Source organism: Achroia grisella, unplaced genomic scaffold, assembly GCF_030625045.1.
Source record: "Achroia grisella isolate CSIRO2021 unplaced genomic scaffold, CSIRO_AGI_Agris_v1 utg1096, whole genome shotgun sequence".
Classification (NCBI taxonomy): Eukaryota; Metazoa; Arthropoda; class Insecta; order Lepidoptera; family Pyralidae; genus Achroia; species Achroia grisella.
The window spans coordinates 435,737-458,104 of NW_026712575.1; the positions used below are offsets into that span (position 1 = coordinate 435,737).

At 31.2% G+C, this 22,368-nt stretch overlaps 1 protein-coding gene and 1 non-coding gene across 3 annotated transcripts in view; both read right to left on the minus strand.

Annotated features, from left to right (window-relative positions):
- Positions 1-22,368, minus strand: part of LOC131849033 (protein bunched, class 2/F/G isoform-like) — a 182,883-nt gene that overhangs the window by 119,861 nt on the left and 40,654 nt on the right. The window lies entirely within an intron of this gene.
- Positions 9,345-9,417, minus strand: Trnak-uuu (transfer RNA lysine (anticodon UUU)). The gene has a single exon. It is a non-coding gene; the product is annotated as a tRNA-Lys (tRNA).

Consider the following 22,368-nt stretch of genomic DNA (forward strand, 5'->3'; position numbering starts at 1 on the left):
TCAGTTTTAGACAAGGACATTACGAATGTACAAACCACTAGTCAATATGGATAAAGTAGACTTAATCCGACTCTTTGAAGGAGAGATCAGGGTCGTTTGGTGGTCTGTGATATATAACTTGTTGTGATGATAATGACAATTAAAAATAATATGATTTATTGCTTGAATTTACAGCTCTACTCATACCAACTCTGAACATATGATATACGAGCGATGGAACATAAAGTCGGTATCTGTGAACATGAAAAAGCTTCTTGCCTTAATAAATAAAGCAAAACGTATTAATCCCATATAATAAGATTGATAGTACAGAAATAATAAAGAAATAATACACTAATGAAACATACGTCCTATAGATACGTTAATATACTATTAATACTATGACAATAAATGAGCAGGCTTTAGACCAAACAGACAAATAAGGAAAGCCAGCAAGCCTTATTAAAAGAGGAAAAAGGTATAAAAAAAACATCATTAATTATGTATTTAATTAATAAACATTCGGCCAATGATACCAAAATAAATACTTAATAATTAGTATAAATTGATTAACAATATGAATGAAATTTATGAAGAAAAAGAATAATAAGAATCAAATATATTGCAGAAGGTATCTTTGCAGTTACTTTCTGGTGAAGTTATAGAGTACGTTTTAATCTGGTGTTTTCGTAGTAATTAATACCTAAAAACCCTCCTTAGTAGTATTCTCTTAGGTTCGTTCGTTCGTTAAAGTTATCTGTTGGCTTGTTTATGTTTAAGGAGATTTAGGGATTAATTACTGTGCGTCGTTTGCCTTAAATTAGCTACTATAGCAATTGAAGTACTAAATGTAAGCATGCAAAATGGGGATCATTAATATACTCAAAAATCATTAGATTTATTCAATCGCAAATGAAGTAGTGTAGTATCATAAGTAACTTTTTCCCTACTTGTTTAAATGTCAATAGTTTAGCTTTGATAAAACATTTCAAGTTATGATTTGAAGTTCGTTTTACCAATTTCTTGATTGATATTTACATAAATCCTTATAAACAATGTATAGGTATTAAATATTTACAAGCCGTAAGTAAGTGGGTAACTAGGTAGATATTTTGCATTTCAAATGTAAATAATTACTCGTGTTCACCTCGTCAAAAGCTGCTTCGAAAATTGTACTCTGTAACATTATTTCATTATTTATTTAATTACAAAACTAATCTATAAAATGCATTTAATTATACAACTGGCGACCAAAGGCCAACTCTACTATTTGTAATGTCACAATTTCCGGCTGCAGTTTATATCAAGTATTAATTAAAAATATTATATATTGAAACATATTATTTATATTTAAGAAAAGACAGATATTGTTTAATCTTTAATACAGTGTTTAATATATTGACTTATACATCAGAAATACGTATTACTCAAACAAATTACGATTTTTATTATATTAGGAAATATCATTCAAAAACTTTGAAGAGTTATTTTATTTTTTTGATTGTGCAGCTTTTACACACGATTTTCTGGATTTCGAGATGTCAAGGATATGATGAAGAAAAGACGACCATGCGCCGACGTGTACTAATAACAGTCTATAAAAAAAAACTATATTTCTATCTTTGTTTAAGTATTATTACTTTGGTAACTGAAATCTATTATTTTAACTTACTAATTTAATTTTCATTCATTCCTACCTTACCTTCTGTCTTTTCTTTTTTACCAAAAGGTTGTCTGGAAGATATTGCTTAAGCGATAAGACAACTTTTTCTACCATCGTACTTTATAACTTATGTTCTTTATATGTCATTTCAAGTGCAATAAAGATTATTAATAATAATTCTATACAATTATTAAAAACCCATATTTTTCTAGTTATATTTTTATTCATTATAAAAAGTATTTCAGAACATTGAAGGTTCTTTCACAGAGAAGTAGTAGAAAATAATTATTTCAAGCAAGAACTAATAAATAAATTGTAGACAAGAGAAAACAAGTCGGTTGAGCAAGTAAATTGAATTTTATTCAATTTACTTTCACTGTAACCGTGGAAATGATATTCAAATCGTTTACGCAGCTCTGATTCGACGTGTTTTTAAAGTCAAAGGTAAACTTTCTATGGCGTTTTGATGATTTTTATTACAATTATAAATGCCGGGGTCGTAGTTGTTATTGAACCTATAAAGTGCATAAACAATTTTATTGGTTGTTACGAAAACGTAATTACATATCATTGGAGAAGTATTTTTTTATATATTGCACGTAAATAACAACAGTTCATGGCGTCCCAGTAAAAAACTTGTGTAAATATTGTAAATAACAAGAAAATAGTCAGTTTGTTTGTTTTTGTTCATTTGTTAGTTACGCGTACATAAATCCTGGACACATAATGACAATATTGAGTAGTAAAATTATGTTAAAATAAGTTTATAGTTTTTATATTCCTGAATTATTTAAAATTACACTGATAAATTTACTTAAAATAATTTGAAATACGGTCGTATTGCGGAGTGACAAATGAATTATAAAAAAAAATAAAAACAGAGAATTTCCAAGAACGGAAACTGTTTAAGACGATATCACATTAAGCGTGAAACAAATCCTTCTACGATCCCTTTTAAATTACGAGAAAGCGTCACTATTCCAAACTGAAATCTATTTTCTAAACTCATCGACAGCGTATTTCTGTTCAAAAAGGAAACGTCTTCTTTTGAAGTGTGCTAACGAGACAAAATGTTCAGTGGTACATATGCATTTGTTTTTTCTCCGACACTCAATAAATGTATTTTCAATATTATCTAATACCAAATAGTAGAAACAAACGTCATAGAATATAATAGAATAGAAAATCTTTTATTAGAATAAACTTAGAAGCCCTTTTGAATAGTCATCACTTTTTTTAATCTACCGCTCATTCGGAAAGCTGTCCAATCACTTTTTGTTGGGTATTGAAATATATTGGTTATGATTGTATAAAATATACTTATTTTACGTTTAAATGTAACATGTAAAATTATAATAAGAACGAGAAAGAAACTTGCGCGTTGTTCTTTTAAATAAATCAGTTCTAAGTTTACATTACACATACAACATTTTCATGTAAATCTGCACAGGATTATACATTATAAATGAATACGAATTACATTGACTGCCTTTAAATAATTAGCAAAAGAATTAGTAAAATCATTAGATCGTTTATTTTGAAACTCAAACATTATATTGTGATCGAGTTCACTAATCAATAAATCAGCAATATTTTCGTAAATTTTACAATTATTTTCGTGGGTATTTTTGTAATTAATATTTTCTTTCCGTAAGGTTTCCATATTAATTTCATCACCTCAGGGTTTATCTTATTCGTAAAAAAACTAAAATTAAGGGTTATTGTATTGTGTGTACCTACTGTTTGAGGTTTCGTAGCCATCATTCCGGGTGGTGAACGGTAAGCAGTGCTCTACTTATCTCTGTCCCAATTTCACAGTCATATTATTTTAATTGCTCATTTATTTGCATTATGCTTCGTACATTACGAGTAATTTACTGTGTAACTTGTGTGTAACACGTAACGTGTTACCCGTTTATGTGCAATTAATGAATCGGTAACATATCACAAGTTTTCATGATTGCACCGATTTAATATATGATCAAGAAATGCGGTTTTGATTATAGTTTCAAGTTACGCTCTGTTGACGTATTAAACTGTTGATGCCTAATATATCCCCGGGTATTCCTTGTTTATTTCAGCTGCCAGACAACTTGCTTTTGGAGTTATGCTTAAGTTGGTGAGTGAGATAAGGTAGTGAAATTATAGGAATAGGAATAACATCTTAGTCCTAAGGGATAGCAACACATTAATGGTATCACAGGGGTTACATGACAACGTCGTCGTTTATATGCGACAGTGGTTAGCCATGTGGTTAATAGTATATAGATATTCTATGAACATAAAAAAACAATATATTCGATTTATAATTATAATCCGTATATCATATTTATAAAATTCCTACTAGAAATTACTACTAGATATACGAATAACGATTCTAATGAAATATTAATTATGAGACATATGATATATATTTCCAATTTATTAAACAATAATATATTTCGTAAATTAATATATTGATATAATTAAACCTATCAATAAAGGTAGACCCTTATAACCTGTCAGTAGATCACTCTAGACCTATTAGACCTCTTTTGATTAGGGGCGGTAATAATCTGTATAGGGATACAATACATCTGATATTATATGACTTACAGAAAAGGGGGTCAGAGAGGAAGAGGGATTATGATCGTTGCGTTATGCAACAGTGTCAATGACAGGCATACAAATTAGATAAACATAGGTTATTTAAGTAGACATATTGTATTCAAGAAAACAATGGTTTGTGGGAAAATGTTAATTATATACACAGAACTGATTTAAGTCCTAAATATGCAATATTTTCTACCTTTACTGAAGTATAGGTGTCGCATTCTACTTATTTATTTCATATTCTGTGACACTAGCAATAAAGCTTTTAGTCAAGTTGTAAATGAGATTAATGGAAAAGGCACCTAGTTTCCTATAAATAAAATCACTGTTCTGTTTCAATCGAATGTTGTACTAGTTTCAGCCTTAGGCAACATCCAGATGACTGGCGTTATGATACTATGACGCGTGTCAAACGCCTGCCAACCGAAATGAATATAATGTAAGGTAAACAATCTACAAATTTGCACTGATTTCCTACCTACCTGCTTAATCTTTTATTATACTGACTTATCTTAAGATTTTTATACTGTAAATCGCCTCTACTAAATCATATTAGTTATAGAAAGTTGAGAGGATATAATATTCATTAGCTGTATGCAGATCACGTGTACATTTTGCAAACACCGAACCTTTTGAACATGCCACGCTGTTTACTTTTTTTTCTATATACAGAAATCGACAGCAAATGCAAATAGTCGGACGCGGCCTTCAAATAAATTAAATCGGACCAACAAAAAACGTAAACAAATACCTAGCTAGAACTTATTACCATAATAAACCCATAATATTATAAAATGCGAGCAAAACATGTTTACGGAGCCGAGTCACTTTATGGTAGGTTTCGTTAATAAAAAAACCGTATCTATATACAAACAAACCGTGACAAAGTTGAGTTTGTACGGAAAAGGCAGAAAAAAAATTAACGATTTATATTATTATTGAACAAATTGACAACTGGAGTGGAACCGAAGACGAGGAATGAAGTAAGAGAATAGATAATTTTGAAAGGTCAATGATTATAACTGATGCTGAATGTTTGTAGTTATATAAATTATTACAAACAAATGAAAAGTATGGTATCCAAGTGATTAATTTTCTAAAAACTGAGATAAAATTTGTAAATTTTTTATTATATTGTTTGGAAAATTGGTATAGACAAAACTGTAGTCAATACCTAGTATACAGTTTCATTCTTAAACTGTACTCATACAAAATATAATCAGGTATGGTTTGCTTAATACTTTTAGACGAGTGGAGTAATCTACATAATAATTATACATTTTTGTGGACGTGTATTTCAGGTATATATAGCTCTATTAGGCAATATAATATGGTAATATACAGTTACAATTACACCTAACTTTCAATTATATGTCTTGCTAAATATCAAGTTTCTTCACACGTACCTAGTTAGCGGTATGGGCTGTCTAGTTTTGTCAGGACATTTTATTCTTATACATTATATTAGTATATCGTTTAGTACATTTTTCATTCGTCTGACTGATTGGATTTAATAGTAGAAACAAAAGTCTGGTTATTTATTCTGTCTGGTTATAGTCGATTACCAATTAATTGGAATAGTTGACATTCATTCTATGATACCCTTTACGGCATTATAAAAGATTTACATTTACATGTACATTTATGTATTTATTGCATTCATTTACAAATATTTGCATTCAAGAATATAAGAGGACTAACGTCTCATGTCTCTGTATCCTATAATTTAATTTCCATAACTCATCTATCAACTCGAAAACAACTAGACAGCATCAGTTTGCTGTGTAAGTTGTGTTTTGAGTTGAAGGTTGAAAAGATTACGGTAAAATGATCCGAGATGGACAACTTTGTACAAGCCCACCACAAATACGAACCAGAAAATAAGATTGCGAAGCAGCTTTTTTTCATTAATCTGGTTGCATGAATATTATTACATTACCATCGCAGTGAAAACCGTGGAATATAACATATATTACAGGTAGTACCCAATCGAATCCAGGTTTAGATATGTAAAACAAAACACTTATCTATTGCTCAAGTGCTCTACGACTCTATTTAGCATATTCCCAAATTCACAAACCACCATACATCACGAGTGCGGCCATGGTTATCGCGTTCTATTTTTGGCGGTGACATACTGAGAAGCGTTTGTTTATCTTCAGATCCATTTAGAGTTTCAAATGTGGACTTTAAGGTTTAACGTTGTGTGAATTTAATACCTATACGGGTATATTATATAACCTCAGTATTTATTTATCGTATCGTAATTTCACGCAACCTTTATGGGACATGTAAGAAGAAAAGACGTCCATACATCTTTTCACAATACTGTTCATAATTTTTTAGAACATATCTTAAGGCAATCCAGCCCGTTCCGATAGACAGACAAAGCTACTATTAAATTGCAGTGACTTATATTCTCTGTTTACAGTGATGGTTGACTGGTAGAAATGTCATCAAGTATTAAAACCGCCACTTATACCATTCTGTGTTCAGAAGAATTTAAAAAAATGACGAAGCAAACGATTTCTAGAAATTAACCCTCACGGTATTCAGGGAGAACCGCGTGAATTTGTACTTAACATGCTAGTTAAGTTAGTTAGTATTGGTAATAGGATCCAGTCATAGTAACCTTTTAGGCCATCCCGACGTCAACAGTTAAAAATTTCTCGGACTATACCATTTCGGACAGGCGTTAACGTACAATATTATAACAACATTGAACTTGAACATTGGGTTAGATACAATGAGTAAGCATGTAGTATAGATAAATATTATTCAGTTTACTTTAAGTTTCAAAGCAGCTGCTTGAAATATCGCACTTTATAATCAATGATAAGAATACAGTACAATGTACCTTTTTATACTTTTTTTTTCATAAATGTCTCTGGTTAGGATATTCCTGTAGATTTCTGTTGTAAATGAACCGATATTAGTATCGTTGAGATTATTAAATTTGAGACATTTGCATTAATATTATGACAATCGATTATTATGGTCATATATCTAGCCAAATGTCTCCGTATGAGTGGAAGAGTCTTAATCTACCATCAGTACGTTTGCCATGCGAAAAAGGTATTTCTTTCAAGTTTTCTGCCGTCTCACTAACCTAATATTTCTTTTATCTCTCTAACGTATAATTTGTAATAGCGTCCAAATTTCGGGAGCTCATTAACAAATTATGGTAAATATCGTGTTTACCCTGGAAACCATCGTGTTTAATTAACGATGAGCAACCTGTCCTGACCTCATGCTCATCTTATGCCTCGACAGCGTCAACCGTTAGAACAGGCGGATGCACCATTCCATTATCATCTAAGAAAAAATAAAACAAAGAACTTAACTTGTACAAGAAAACTTGATAATCAATGCATGTTATCTGTAACTATATATATTAATGTAAGTAGGTAAATAGCAACAGTATAACAACAATACACAACTATGTTTAGGTACAATGTTAATACAACGTGACTAGTCACGTGTTTAATGGCATGGCATCAGAATAATTTTAATTTGTTGAGTAAGAAATACTTACTATACGTATTATGTATTCTATCCACTATTAGGTGTATCTTATGTAGGTACAGTAATTATATTGTCACTATTTTAATGGATAATTTTTAAGTTACTGGAATGCTAGCTGAGGTCAACTTGTAGAAATTATTTCATATATTTTTATTATTGTCTATGTTTTTTCATAATAATTACAATACTTTATAAATGAGTAAAACTTTCGCGAACATAAGGTGGCCTTTATTTGCTCTCATCTCCTTATATTCGTCATTGATCTCCCTCTTCTGCAATATTAGTCTCTCCTAATTCATCAGCTAGCTTTGTAAGATGTGTTTCAGCTGAAGGCAGAAATAGAGCAATGAAATTACAGGATAAGAGGCCCGGCTTATTAGTTCTCTGGAGTCGCAAGGCACGGCGATGTTGTTTAATATTCCACTTAGGTAAAAAGAGGAACAAGCAGATGACGTTCTGTAATGTAAGTGGTAAACGTCATCATCAAACCATCATGTGGCCCTCGTGCTATCCCTATGTGTTGCCATTAGGGACAACTAAGACGCCATGCCTCCGTACCCAGTAATTACACAACCATATGTATAATCGAATTATTTCTACTATGAAGAATAAATAAAATAAACTAAATGAATAAATTACACTTATTTCAAAAAGTGTGAAAGTGAAAAATTAGGTGACTCTAACGGAACTAAATAAAAAAAGAAGTTTTGATTTTATTACATTACATAACTACACTCATTTATTTTTAATTTAAAAAAAGGGGGAAATAACTTTTAAAGTAAGTGATATAAATTCCAGTCCTCGAAAATTTCTAATTTAACTTAATGCAATTTTATTATGACCTTGTGTATGTCATTAGTCCTTTTTATTCTTAGAATATTGTATGTGGCTAAGTTAAGGAATTATGCAACACCAGTTCAAAAAGACTGAAACTTAGAAAACATAGATAAAAATTACTTCCTCAAGCAATTCGCATTATCTTTTAAATTTAAATAATGGTTTCTTAATAATACAACTAGTGCCATCTGTGAAGTAATTCGTGAATTGAATTATAAATTTCAGCGCCATCTAGCGACTACCGCAGTAAACGCTAAGTAGCTAGTAGACAGTAGTAGCACTCGTAAATGTAAGAGATAATTCCTTTACAGTTATCAATTACAAGAATTACATTTACTACTTACTAGGTGGCGCTACTGAATATTCGGTTGTAAAATAACGAGAATAATAAAGAAAAATATACACGATAAGGTTTAAAAAGAATTATTTATATATGTATTCCTATTACAAAAATATATAAACGGTACGATATGAAAGAAGAAATAATATATACTTTTTTATAATTTACTATTTTTACTCCCTGACTATTATGATGAAAAAAGAAAGAGAAATTACACCAAGCGATATCTGTAATTCTAAAAAACAAGTAATCTTTATTTTTAATTTTCTATTAATCCTTGTTATACTTTGTAATAACTTCTTACAGAAATAATTATGTAATAAAATATTAATACAATGTATCTATTTGTAAAAAAATTAAATATAAATATCGAAAATATATTAAAAATCTAATTGCAAAAAGTTTGGCCGCCCGAACAGGGACTTGAACCCTGGACCCTTGGATTAAAAGTCCAATGCTCTACCGACTGAGCTATCCGGGCTCATGTCGGTCATGGTGTAAAAGATGTACACTTATGAACAAGCATTCATATGCTAAATTTAAAGTAATTTTACCTTTGAAGTAAACTGAATTAATTTTTGATAATAATAAATAATATGTACATTGTTTCTGTCATATTTCATAAAAAAATTGATCATAATTTAAGAATTATTTGTTAAAGTAATAAAATTAATAATTAATATTCAATTCATTAGTTTTGAACATTGCATTGGACAAATAAACATAATTAAAATTTATGCCTAATCGTTTGTATTTTTTTATGTGTTAAAGATTAAATAGTATGTAGAAACTTGTACAGCTACTCGTTCATAGATGGCGCTGTAATTGAAATTATCCAGATAAACTGCAATTTTTGTTAATTGAATACTGGACTTAGTAGCGATGATAATTGAGTAAAAATGAAATGGTATAGATTACATAGGTTAAAAAAGAAAATGGTAGAAAATTTTCACATTAATATTTTAATGAGATTTTGCTAAAGTCAATGATGTTTGTGAGAACTCATTATAATACTGCCTTTTCTACCAATTTTCAGAAACAATTTTGAAAACATATGAATCACAAATTAATAGCCTTGCCATCAAATCTGGAACTTCGAACCCTTGAGGACGATCTGCTGCTTCCGATGACTTCAGCCCGAGCAAAGTGATAGCATTACTATCGCACCCAAGTACTATTCAACAAAACTTTCTGTCGTTAGATGGCGTTATAAATGAATAAGTACAATATAGAGTAATTTTTAACTTTCTTTTACGGAGTGTAAAGGATCTGGATTATCCATAATCTAGAGTAGTAACTCCTTATTATATATAGGAGATATAATAGGAATGTCAAATTTTGTAGCAAATCATATACATATTCATCAATGTGGACAATACTATAATCATCATTTACCTCGCCAATAATATGAAACTATGAAACTTAACTTAATGCTCTTTGAGATTTATATATTTAGTTATTCAAATATTACAGTTAAAAAGTTATGTTGAACAGTACTAATAAATTTAAAATTCATAACCTTTTATAAACTTAATACCTAATAATATTCCTACATATATATATATATATATATATATATATTAAAGGTATAGTAACAAAAAGTTAAGTTAGTAGAAAGATTATGAAGTTTCTAATTTTAAATATATATTTTTAAGAACATTAACATCTCTACCACAGAGTATCCAGAGTAATTGTGTTGTAAACATTTCTTCATAATCATTCTAAATATTCAACTGCAGGTATTTAATTAATTTTTAGTGTTAAAAATAAAAAAATACAATGTGCTGCAAAAAAGAAAACTAACCTGCTCGCTATTTAGTGTTGGCGCATGTAATTTTTTGTCGTTAAAAAAATATAACACGTTTCGTGTTATAATTATTCGATAAGTATGTCGAATTGGCAAAATGCTGTTATTGCAATCGATTTGCAACCTTGAATGGAAAAAAATAGATTGACGCATCAATCGTAGTAAAGTCTGCATTAATGTGGTGCAATAATAAACTGTATGTACGTGATATAAGGTAATTATTTGGCAGGAGGCAGATAACATAGTAAAGATAGAGGTTGTTGGCATTTTCTTCTCTCGTTGCTAACCTAAAAACTATATTTTAGGTAAACTCTTCGACTTGAATTCATACCGATGTTCTCATTCTGAGTCTCTCATATCATCGTTCATGTACACGAAAAAGTGCATAACTGGAAGCCACATTTGAATTTCCATTTCACTTCAAGAATACACCCGCTGCACTCTTTACAGACTGACAGTTCTTACAGACTTACAGTCGTCCAGATAACATGCTAATTTTAATTTTATAACTTACTAGCTACCCGCCCCGGGGCGCACGGGTGAACATGTATTATACATATAAACGTTCCTCTTGGATCACTGTATCTATTGCTAAAACTGCTTAAAAATCCGTTGCGCAGTTTAAAATACTTAAGCGAACAGACAGCGGAAGCGACTTTATTTTATATTATGTAAAGATGATCTTTATTATTATTGCCATAAATGCCAAATTCATTTATTGTAGCTGAAAATAAATTTAGGATTTCTACAGGTGCTGTCTGTATATTCTCCCGTTCAACGGATAGCTGAGAAAATGTTGTAGTAACTCTGTTATTATATATTTATATAAATATATTATTAAGTGTAAACGTGATGGACTGACATATTTAACAGATAGTACATACAAGTAGGAAGCAGACCTTACTACAATGATGATGTCATCATAACATGAAATTTGATTGTGTACTAAAATGACGCTTACTGACGAACCCTATTCCCCAATTTAAACTTGTGGTATCTCACTCATTAAGACAGATTTACATGATTGACTTTGATAAGATGACTTACCCTTATTTGCTGTTGAATATAGTAGTAAAAATTATACTTTAAAAAGATATGCAAAATATAATGTAAAAAACCATTATGTAACGTAGGCTAAAAGATTATTGTAAAAATGCGAGTTTATAACGTATCGATTAAAAGAAAATATAAACTAAACACACATAAATATCACTGCTAAAAAAAAGTCTATACACAGGTATGGCGACTACATTTTTAACAATGTCATGTTTAAGATTAAAAATATTATGTCACTCCCATAAATCAGTGTGGAGCATTTCTTTGAAATGTCTCGTGTCATTCAATACAAAAAACAAATCGTCACCGGATCGGAACGGTTGGTCGATAAGCGTCATTTTATCGGCGTGTGTGTGTATGTGTGTGTGTGTGTGTGTGTGTGTGTGTGTGACTGAGTTGTGACTCACGGTGGCGTGCGTCGCTGACTGTCATAGTACCTGTAACAGACGAAAAGTTGGTCAGTTTCACTTGGTACAGTGTTTGTCAATGATATTTTTACACAGACTTCACCGATATAACGATTTGGTCATCTGTCTCCGAATCATAAGTATTTTTATGATATATTCATACAATGCCTTTTGTTTCATTAATTTTTCCTATTATATTTATTGTTTTCTATAATTAATGAGTGCGACAACCAAGACTTATTAACTTTTTTATTATAAACAGGAACAACACTAAACGCGTTAAAGGAAAAAAAATACAAACAATGAATTTTTTTCAAATAAAAAAGACTTTAATTAGTAGGAAATAAAACCAGTTATTTCTTGATTTTTAAATGAATAGAAACATAAAAAATAACAAAATATTTTCAATATATTCAAATTAACTGTTATTGACAAAAAAAAGTTAAGTTCTATGAATTAGACAAATAAGAACTTATGGATAACTATAACATGTGCAATGTTATAGTTATCCATAAGTATAAATTTTGCCAAACATTATTATAAATATTACATTATTCGATTTTAACAACCGACCGTTTTTCTAACATCAGAGAAAATATATTTCGTATCAAGAAGTGTAACATTGATATGCCCATCGCGTTCTGGGTATCAGTCGTTCTTCAGTAGTTTGAGAAGCAGTGATTTATCGAGTTTTAGCGAATGGTTTGCCGTTATGAATACATACACGAAAAACAATGTATGTACATACATGGGTATACCTGTCTATACCTTTTGTTTTATTTTCCATTGACTTCAAAAGGGAAGTTTTCCATTCAACTATTTAGTATTTTTTATGTCTTCATTAGCATTTAGCAACTTCAAACTCGATGTGGACACTTTTTGATAAGTTACGCTTAAGGCCGACGTTAGATTCATATTAATAAATTTGTAGCGTAATAACAAAAATGTTCATATTATCTTAAATTATATCATATGAAAAAATATAATTGAAAATTATGACTACCTTAATTTTAACTACATTAATACAAATTTGGAACTAAAATACGGAGGTAAGACGTAAAATATACATCGATTTAATCTAGTAAGAACTCAAAAGAATTCAAACAATTAGCATCATTGTTACTACTTAGTTTTGTCACGTGATATTGTGTCCTACAATACTAATTAAGCCGTTTAATGCCATTTACCACATATTGCATAATGATCGTCAATCTCCGATAGGAGATGGCACCTACAGAGGAAGAAGTTCAAAGTGAACAGTAGGGATGCAAACTTTGTAAGGTCTTCGTAATCACTTCATCACAATCATCCAGTTAGTTTACAAAAACACAAAGAGATCCATTCTATGACTTAAGTGGCCGTTTCTTCTACGACTTAACTAGCCAATTCTCGTGACGCTAGCCGCGTGAAATACAGTACAGTACATACACAATATAGTTACTGGTAATTTAAATAAAAATAAGTATAGAGATTACAGAATTCTTCAAGTGGCTGAAGGAATAGTTCCTTTACTTTACTCATTACAAACTTTCATAATCAAAATATTAAACATGGAGTAACAAGCATTAATGTTAATTTTATGGAATATTAATTCAATGAAAACAAAAAAAAATGTTTATTAAAAATAACATTTAGTAAATTAAGATTTCAAGTTGTGTTCATCTTGCGATGAGCGCTTTATTTTGCTTTCTTCCTCTTAAATACTTTAAATACTTTATAATTTTTTTATTTCATTTTTATCATTGCCATAGAATATATTAGATACCTTAGCATTTATATTTTTCCAATTTAAATGCTAATATAGACATATCTATGACTTTCTACCGATGCTCAATTGCATTTTGTAGGAATTTTCACCCAATTGCGAATAAAAGGTGTGCAAACCCCTTTTAGGATACCAAAATGAGTTCTCAGACATTTATTACGGTAAACAAATTAGGTTAACGGCCACTGTTGGACCAACGACTGTCTCTTCAATGAAACTGTTTGTGTACTAGATGAATGATTAGTCATACCTTTATTTTGTCTACTACTGACAATCATTTCCAATGACTCTTTGAATACTTAGGCTATGGCATTATAAATTACAAGTTCAGCTACCTCGATCAAGGTTAATGTCGGGAAATAAATTTGGAAGTTTTGCTATGATTTGTTTTCAAGACATGTACACAGATTAAATAGTGCCTACTGGAAAAATAAGTTAATTGTTATGAGTACTGTTGTCCATTGTTAAAGCGTATACCTATCCGGAAATTTCCCAAAATGATTAGTAGATTAACTTACTCTATGTCAGATAAGATTAAGAGGGTTGTGGGGCGTTATTAATAGGAATATTTGTCCCCACTTTTGCAACATTTTTCATTGTGACTTTGTTTCTATTTGTGATAAAGTAAGAATATAGCCCATAGCCTTTGTCAATAAATATGCTAAGCAATAATAAAAGAAAATTTCAATACAAAACCAGTTGTTTCTAAGTTTTCATCATAAGCAGTTCAACTATATAAACTCAGTTGTATAATATTAGTATATAAAGGTATATCAAGGTATTAGAGTATTATCTTAAATTATGTATAGCAAAAAAGATTTCATTACAATGTATGTATTTGATATTGTTTTTCTCACACACACTGAAAGAACATTTTAGACGATATAATATAACCTATGAACTTGCGGTTCAGCAAAATACTACGTTAATTTATACATGTTTACATGTCTATAAATATTTCACTTTTAACATGTAAGCAATTTGTATATCATCAAGGTGACTTATGAAACATTAAACTAATGTAAACATGTCTGGATGGCTCTTTGGTTAAGAGTAATTACGGGGATAAACTAGAGTAGAGTTTGCTGGACAGTAATCGCCAATAAGGACCGGTTCACATGGACCGACATTTATTGATAACCGTTTGTCAGTCCTGGTGGTTCATATGGTCCATATTTAATATTACAAAGATGAAACGGTACAATCTGAATTTTATGTCAAAAAAATATTCAGGAGCCGGGTGAAATAGCAGAATGAAATTTAAATGTACACTGAATCGCGAATAATAGCTAGTGTGTTAATTGTTTCTTGATTAGAACCGTGGCGACAGGGAAAATCCCTAAATTAATAATATTTAATATTAGTCATTTATCAAATTTACGTTTAAGTTGCTTAATTTCCTATATTGCTCATATGGGTATATGAAATATGTAACTGCAATATATTATAATACATATTTTAAGTCATGCATGTATAGTAGAGAAATATATTCATTCAAAACAGAACACTTTTCAATATGTATCAATCACAAATCCATTTGTACTATTCGCAACTGGTACTATGTAATAGGGCATAATAATCACAACTATTTCCATCAGTTTCTAATGGGAGTATTGGTTACTACTATACATAATCAAGGGCCTGAAAGTATCGTTCTTACAATAAATGTGTTGCTCTGATTAATGTGAGCCAACGCTAATGATACACCGCCGTCGTGTAAGTGCAACTCGATTATTATTCCTTAGTCTGCCACATAGACACTTTCCAGAGAAACTACGAGTTGTAGTTTGCAGTATCGTTATTTGATTCAAAGTTTTCGAATTGTAAATCATCATCCTTGTGAGTTCTTACTTCACTTTTACAGTGAAACCGCAACATATAATAAACTTTACTTTGGAAATGCCAATTTTTTAATACATGATAATGGAATGGTGCACCCGCCAGCACTAAAGGTTTACGCTGCCGGGGCACCAGTGGAGGATGACAAGATAAACATGAGATCAGGTCAGTTAGCCCATCGTGGGAAATTCACCAAGAATTTATCACGATGGTTTCCAGGGGGAACCGCCTGGAGGTCAACCTGACATGGTACATTGCTAGCAATAAGATCATCAGTCCACATTACTAACAATACCTTTCGCCCCTAAGGAAATGACGATTGACGTATATTGTGTTGATTACATTATATATTATATGATTAGTTTGGTTTTGCTTGAACTGCAAATTACTTCAAGTCAAAAGTATTACTATATTTTATACTAGCTGTGCCCGCGGTTTTAGCCGTTTGCAATTTATAGCCTATGCATGTATGTATAAGCCATATCACTGTATGTATTACTGTAAGGTTTCATGAAAATCCGTTCAGTAGTTTTTGCGTGAAAGAGTAACAAATATCTATCCATAGTCACAAACTTTCACGTTTTTTTTTTTTTTTTATATTTAAATACATTTTTCCACAGACATATTCGTCCGTGCCTTTTTTAATTTACTCATTTTTGTACAACTCCAGCCGAGATGTTACAATTTGCCTAACAGTGACACCGAGGCAGACCTTATGGCCCAGAACCACCGCTGGCCAATTGAGTTGACAACATGCAGTGTCACCCATCTTTATTTGGAAGATTAGATTTATCAATATGCATATACAATTATATAAATCTTACACTACTACTAATTTCACAGTTTTTGCATTGTGCAATGTAAGAATTCATAATGTAACAATACACATTATGAATTCTTACACTGCTTATACAATTATATGAATTCTTATTTTAACACTATTTTCAAAGTTCACTATTTGTTATAGTCCAGGTTTTGTTTAATTATTGATTGTTTAATTTCACAGTTCACTTTTTGTCGTAATTCGGCAATTTTTTTTTTATTTTCCCTTTTTCACTTCCCTTTCCCCTTTTTTCCTTTCTTCCTTCTTTTCTCCTTCTCTCTTTCTTTTTTTTTTTTTATTTATACTTTTAGCGAGCATGTTCCGGCCTTTCCAGTCCAAAGCGCCCCGACGATGCATCAGCTGTTCTGGTTTTCTATGTGCTGATTATTTTAGCGCAATCAGCGCATCAACAATCGCCCTGTCTCTATTTTTAATCGCCATCTGCAGTGAGTACTCATGAATGTCCGAGTGAGTCGCTCTTGTATAAAACGAGCAACTGCGTCTTCTCGATTTCTCGTATAATATACGCAGTCGCCTGTGTGCCTGGTGATGGCTACCACGGCATGAGAGTAGCTGCCATGCACTTCCAAGGGTTTACTTCTAGTATTGATGATAATAACCCTCTCCGATGTCAGTCCCTGGGCCTCATGAATCGTCAGCACTTTAGACTCCTCGTCCATTCCATATCCCTCGGATATTAGCTTTGCTTTCTCCGCTTGGGTATGAACCAGGTATAGAGTCCACCTACGAGTCTTACTAATATTATAAACTTTCACGTTTATAATATTAGTAAGACTCGTAGGTGGCGCGCAGCTCATACAATGATTACATTTCGAGAATAAAAAAAAAACAGTTTATTTCTCTGCCATAAAATTGTTTCAAGATTTAAGGCGTTTATTGGAAAATAAATACTTTGAAACTGAAAGCTGTGTGTTTACAGGACCCGTAAAATAAATATGTTTGAATACTTTGATGTTTATTCCGCCATAAGACTGCTAATAGACGAATGGAAGTACATTTTCACAAAAAGGCACAAATATTATTTAAGATTGGGTTTTATAAAGCGGTGATACATATGATGTTTACATCCATACTAATATCAGAAATGCTAAATATCCGTCTGTCTGTTTATTACCTTTTCACGACTGAACTTCTGAAAATAGATTATATCACGGGGACGTACCATAGCTTATTTTTTATCCCAAAAATTGCAGAGCAATCCGCAGATAAAAAATTATTCCTAATATATTTAAAACTGTAAAATGTGTTTACATTGTAATAAAATTAAGATTAACTTTATTTTCTATTTATATTCTGATGTATACGTAACACAAATAGCAATGGGCATTCAATTTCATCTCATCCTTTCATCCATCCCTAACATCCACCAGCCGTCACTTATTCAGGATCACCATCATCCATTGATAAGAAAAGTCGACACATATACAAAGTGTATAAAAGCAGAATAACATTGAATCTTCAATTAAACTTATAACAAACGTAACATTACCAAGTGCGCTATAAATTACGTTCATACTTCATACCGCAATGTGAATGAACCGCACTATTTATATACATATGTAGTAGTATATTATCGTTATCTAGTAATGACGTATAATAATAAATTACTAAAACCGGTAAGGGACATTACATGTTACATCACAAAAACACTCCCCTGTCCTTGTCACAATTAGTCACATATATAAGACTCCCCTCCGCATCCCTATTGCAATGTCACATATTTTGAAGTATGAATTATTTTGTGTAACAATTCAAATTTGGAAATGTGACGTCGCGAAATTAGTGGCCCTTGTCCCTTGTCACACTTTAAGGGCCCCATCCCTCTCTGTCACGTACCGTAATTGACCCCTAATGATGTAATAACAAATTATTAAATGCGATAAGTCATTGTTGAACTAGACTCGGCAACGCCCCATCGACGCACCTAGCTTAGTCTGGAAACACTTCATGTTACAAAAATGTCTATTAGTCAGGCAATACTAATCAATTGTGCTTTCAAGGAAATCCATAATGCGAAAGCGTGTCTGTCTGTCTGTTAACATTAAACGATTAAATGATTGAATCGCTGATATTAATGAAATTTGTTTTTAAAAAACACCAGAAAAAGTCAAACAAACCAGTGAGTGATTAAAAAAGTAGTTATTCATTGTCTACTCTGCTTTCTGTTGGTGTTTTTTATCTACGGGTTGGTAGATAAAAATCACGAGCAGAAAGCATTTACTGCTTCCGAACATTATCCTTTTACTCCATTCACACGTACATAGTATTCTTAAACGAATACAATTTTCCAAGTTGTTCCTGCATATTCCCTTTACAACAATTTGGACGTATATGTTTTGCCATTTATCTTCGCTCATTGTTCTACAAGATTACGCTTCAAATGTGATGTAAAACGGAATTGTTAAATATGATTTATGGCTGTAACAATGTACCTGCCATTACACATCCACGAGGCTACAAAAGCACTATTATGGGAAGGAAGTCGTTCCCTTTTTCCTAAACAACATAATAGTGAGGTAGTCAATTGCTTGAAGAATGTCCACGTCCATCTAGCCACTTGAACAGGTTTAATATCACCCACAATCGGCCTTGGGTTTTACATTGACCTTCTGAGTAATTACATAATTCGTGGACACGTCACCATAATAAAACGCATAACTTCGGAGATGAGTGTGGAATGTTAACATCACATTATAGAATAGGTATATCTGAGGAAACAAGATTTTTGCCGTAAAAACCGTCTCGCTAATCAAGACATCCTGTCTCGAGAATCTTCTATGATATCGATTGCAAACGCTGCTAGTTTCTTAAATAATGAATATTATAGATACCTATATTATGAATTTAATGAGACAATTGAGGATGCTACGAATAATTATTTAGCATAATTAATACCTGAAATATATATGTTAATCATTTCCAACTGGTTACCTTTGCGAAAATGTAGTTTATATTAGCAATAAAAAAACAATCAAAATAAGAACCACCTTTTTTGATGGCGGTTAAAATGAATTGACAAAATACAATGAGTCAGACAGACAAAACGAGGTTAATAGGTATCAAGGTTATTGATATTATGCACCTCGTTTATTGAGGATTCATCATCTTTGTATGTCTGTAAAGACTAAATAAGAAATTATGATAAGTTTCGCTATACAAATATATCTTTATAAGTGAATATATGTTACCCACTAACTTACATTAATTAATTAAATAAGTTTAATGTTTTCTTTAAAAATAAATATATATTATTAGAGAGGTGAATAAGAAATACGTTAAAAAGTAATTTTAAAAATTACGTCTATTTGATTTCAGTAAAGTTTATGTTATTATAATGAATATAAGTTGCGAATACACATCTATATGATCGTTGGGCCAATATGAAGTATAACACATATACAAAATAGAAATCAATCAAACTTGCCAAACTATTTGACTGGCCATTAAAAACTTGAAGTGCAGGAAATAATTACGAGGCGAAATCGTACATCCCCTGTCCGTCATACAATGTCACGCAAGTAGATGCGAAATTTCGGCAAAAAATATATTGTATGTTTACGATGCAGTTTGCGAAACGATTACAAAGATAATTTAGGCCACGAATATGTTTACTGAGTATTACTAGATCCAAACTAAATATTACATTAGAAGTAACAAAAATTAAAATTAGACTGATGACTAATTTTAATTTTTGTTACTTCTAAAAAAAATATAATTTACTTACAGTTTTTAATAGTCGTATAATATATTTTTGACTATTAAAAACTGTAAGTAAATTATATTTTATGCAAGAATATTTCTATTTTTATTATTTTTTAATTTTACGTGTGGTTTTCATTTACAGGGCTACCATAATAAAGGAACAAAGAAAATAGAATCTATCACTAGGCTGTACATTCATTAACATGGAAGACATTTTCAATTCGTTAACGTACCTGATAGGTTCAAACTTGATTTACAAATTCAGTTTGAATGCCTGCAAACATTCTATCAATTAGAACAATGTATCGTGTCATATTGTGAACGCTGAAAATTATCTTGGTTTTAATAAAGCGATTTCGTTTTATTTCCAATTGAGCTGTACAAGTGGAATTGCAAATACGTTAAAAATAATCCAAACCTGAATTTTTTTGCATAACAAAGTTAAGAATTCTAGACGGTCTAGGCACGCAAAGAACTGGTTTCTGTGGTACCGGGCCGCACTATAAATATGTGGTAGTGGTACATACCTGCGATAAGTATTTACATTTACTACATAGAAAACCACTTCCAGTTACCCGAGACACTGTGGTATTCGAACGCTTACTTGGTATAACTGAAATGGACGATAACCTGTGTAAGGGCGTTTACAATGAAGTATCCACAAGTGGCACTTACTAAACTTAGGTAGGAACTATTCAGTCAAATTTAATAAAGTAAAATACATATTATATAAAGTAGACAATTTAAATAAAGACATAGTTTGATTGTAAAAGCAATTTTCATACTGCAAATTTAAGACAATAAGTTATAATACTTTTTCAACAAAATTATCATAATACAGTTACAACATAATTAAAATTAATCAGTACTATTAGGATTGATGTTGTGTTATATAAAGAAGTAACTACACCTAACATCATATTAATCTATCCAGTCAAGTAAAATGAAAGTTATGATAAATAGAGAGTAAAGACCAGACGCTAAATAGTAATCATTCTTATTTAACCTTTCACTATTTAAGCCGGCGTATCTCTATTGCTAAATGAAGTATTATCTAACAAAATGTTTGTGATTCATAAAACATCTATGCAAGGAAACCTAAGCAATTTGAGTATCCTATAAATATCGTAGTAAAATATTTATAAGATCTAATCAAATAGATGTTGATCCAAGCTCACAAAAAGCGCCAGACTATTGAGCGTGAAAAATATTGACCTCGGAATCGAGCCGTTTATTTATACAGTAATGTTTAAGTAAAATCTTGACTGTCTGTCGTATTGGATATTCGTGAATACACTAAAATGTGTGAAAAAATAGCATATCAATTAGGTACCGCAATAATTAGTTGATGTGTGTAGATAAACGGGTATGGCCAATGGAATGTCTGGTCTGGTAGTGGTCAATATCAAATAAAACTTGAAGGGTTAATACCCGTACCGATAGGGAAAATATAGAACCTGTCTACGAATACATTCATTTGGGAGACGATGACTAGAACAATATATTTAATATTGCATTTTCAAAATAACGAAAACAGAACCCATCCCTACATACTGATTGTGGGTAACGAAATGGAAAAAGTATTGATTTCCTTGTAGCATTTAGTTTTATGCCGTGGTGGTAAGTATACTGGCTCGCCTGACGGTAAGCCGTCACTGTATGTAGTCTATGGCCGGCTGCAATACCACAGGTTAGGTACACTTTGCCGACTACAAATCCATTTTTCCTTACGCCTGGCAATTTTACACGCCGTTAGTGCACGAAGCCACTAAGTGGGTGTGTAAGATGGAGGATTCCACTTGTCAGGCAGCATTAGTTTTCATTGATATTTCAACCTTCGTCGTCATATCATCATCCAATTCATTCTCGCTTGTTTAGATATCGAAAAACGGAGAGAACGCTTAAGAAATCGCACAATCTAAGAATTGCATTTCTTCTTGATTCTTCACTTTTTTTAATCATATAACATTCTGATACTAAATTACGAAACGTAATTTAATGCGACTGCGTGC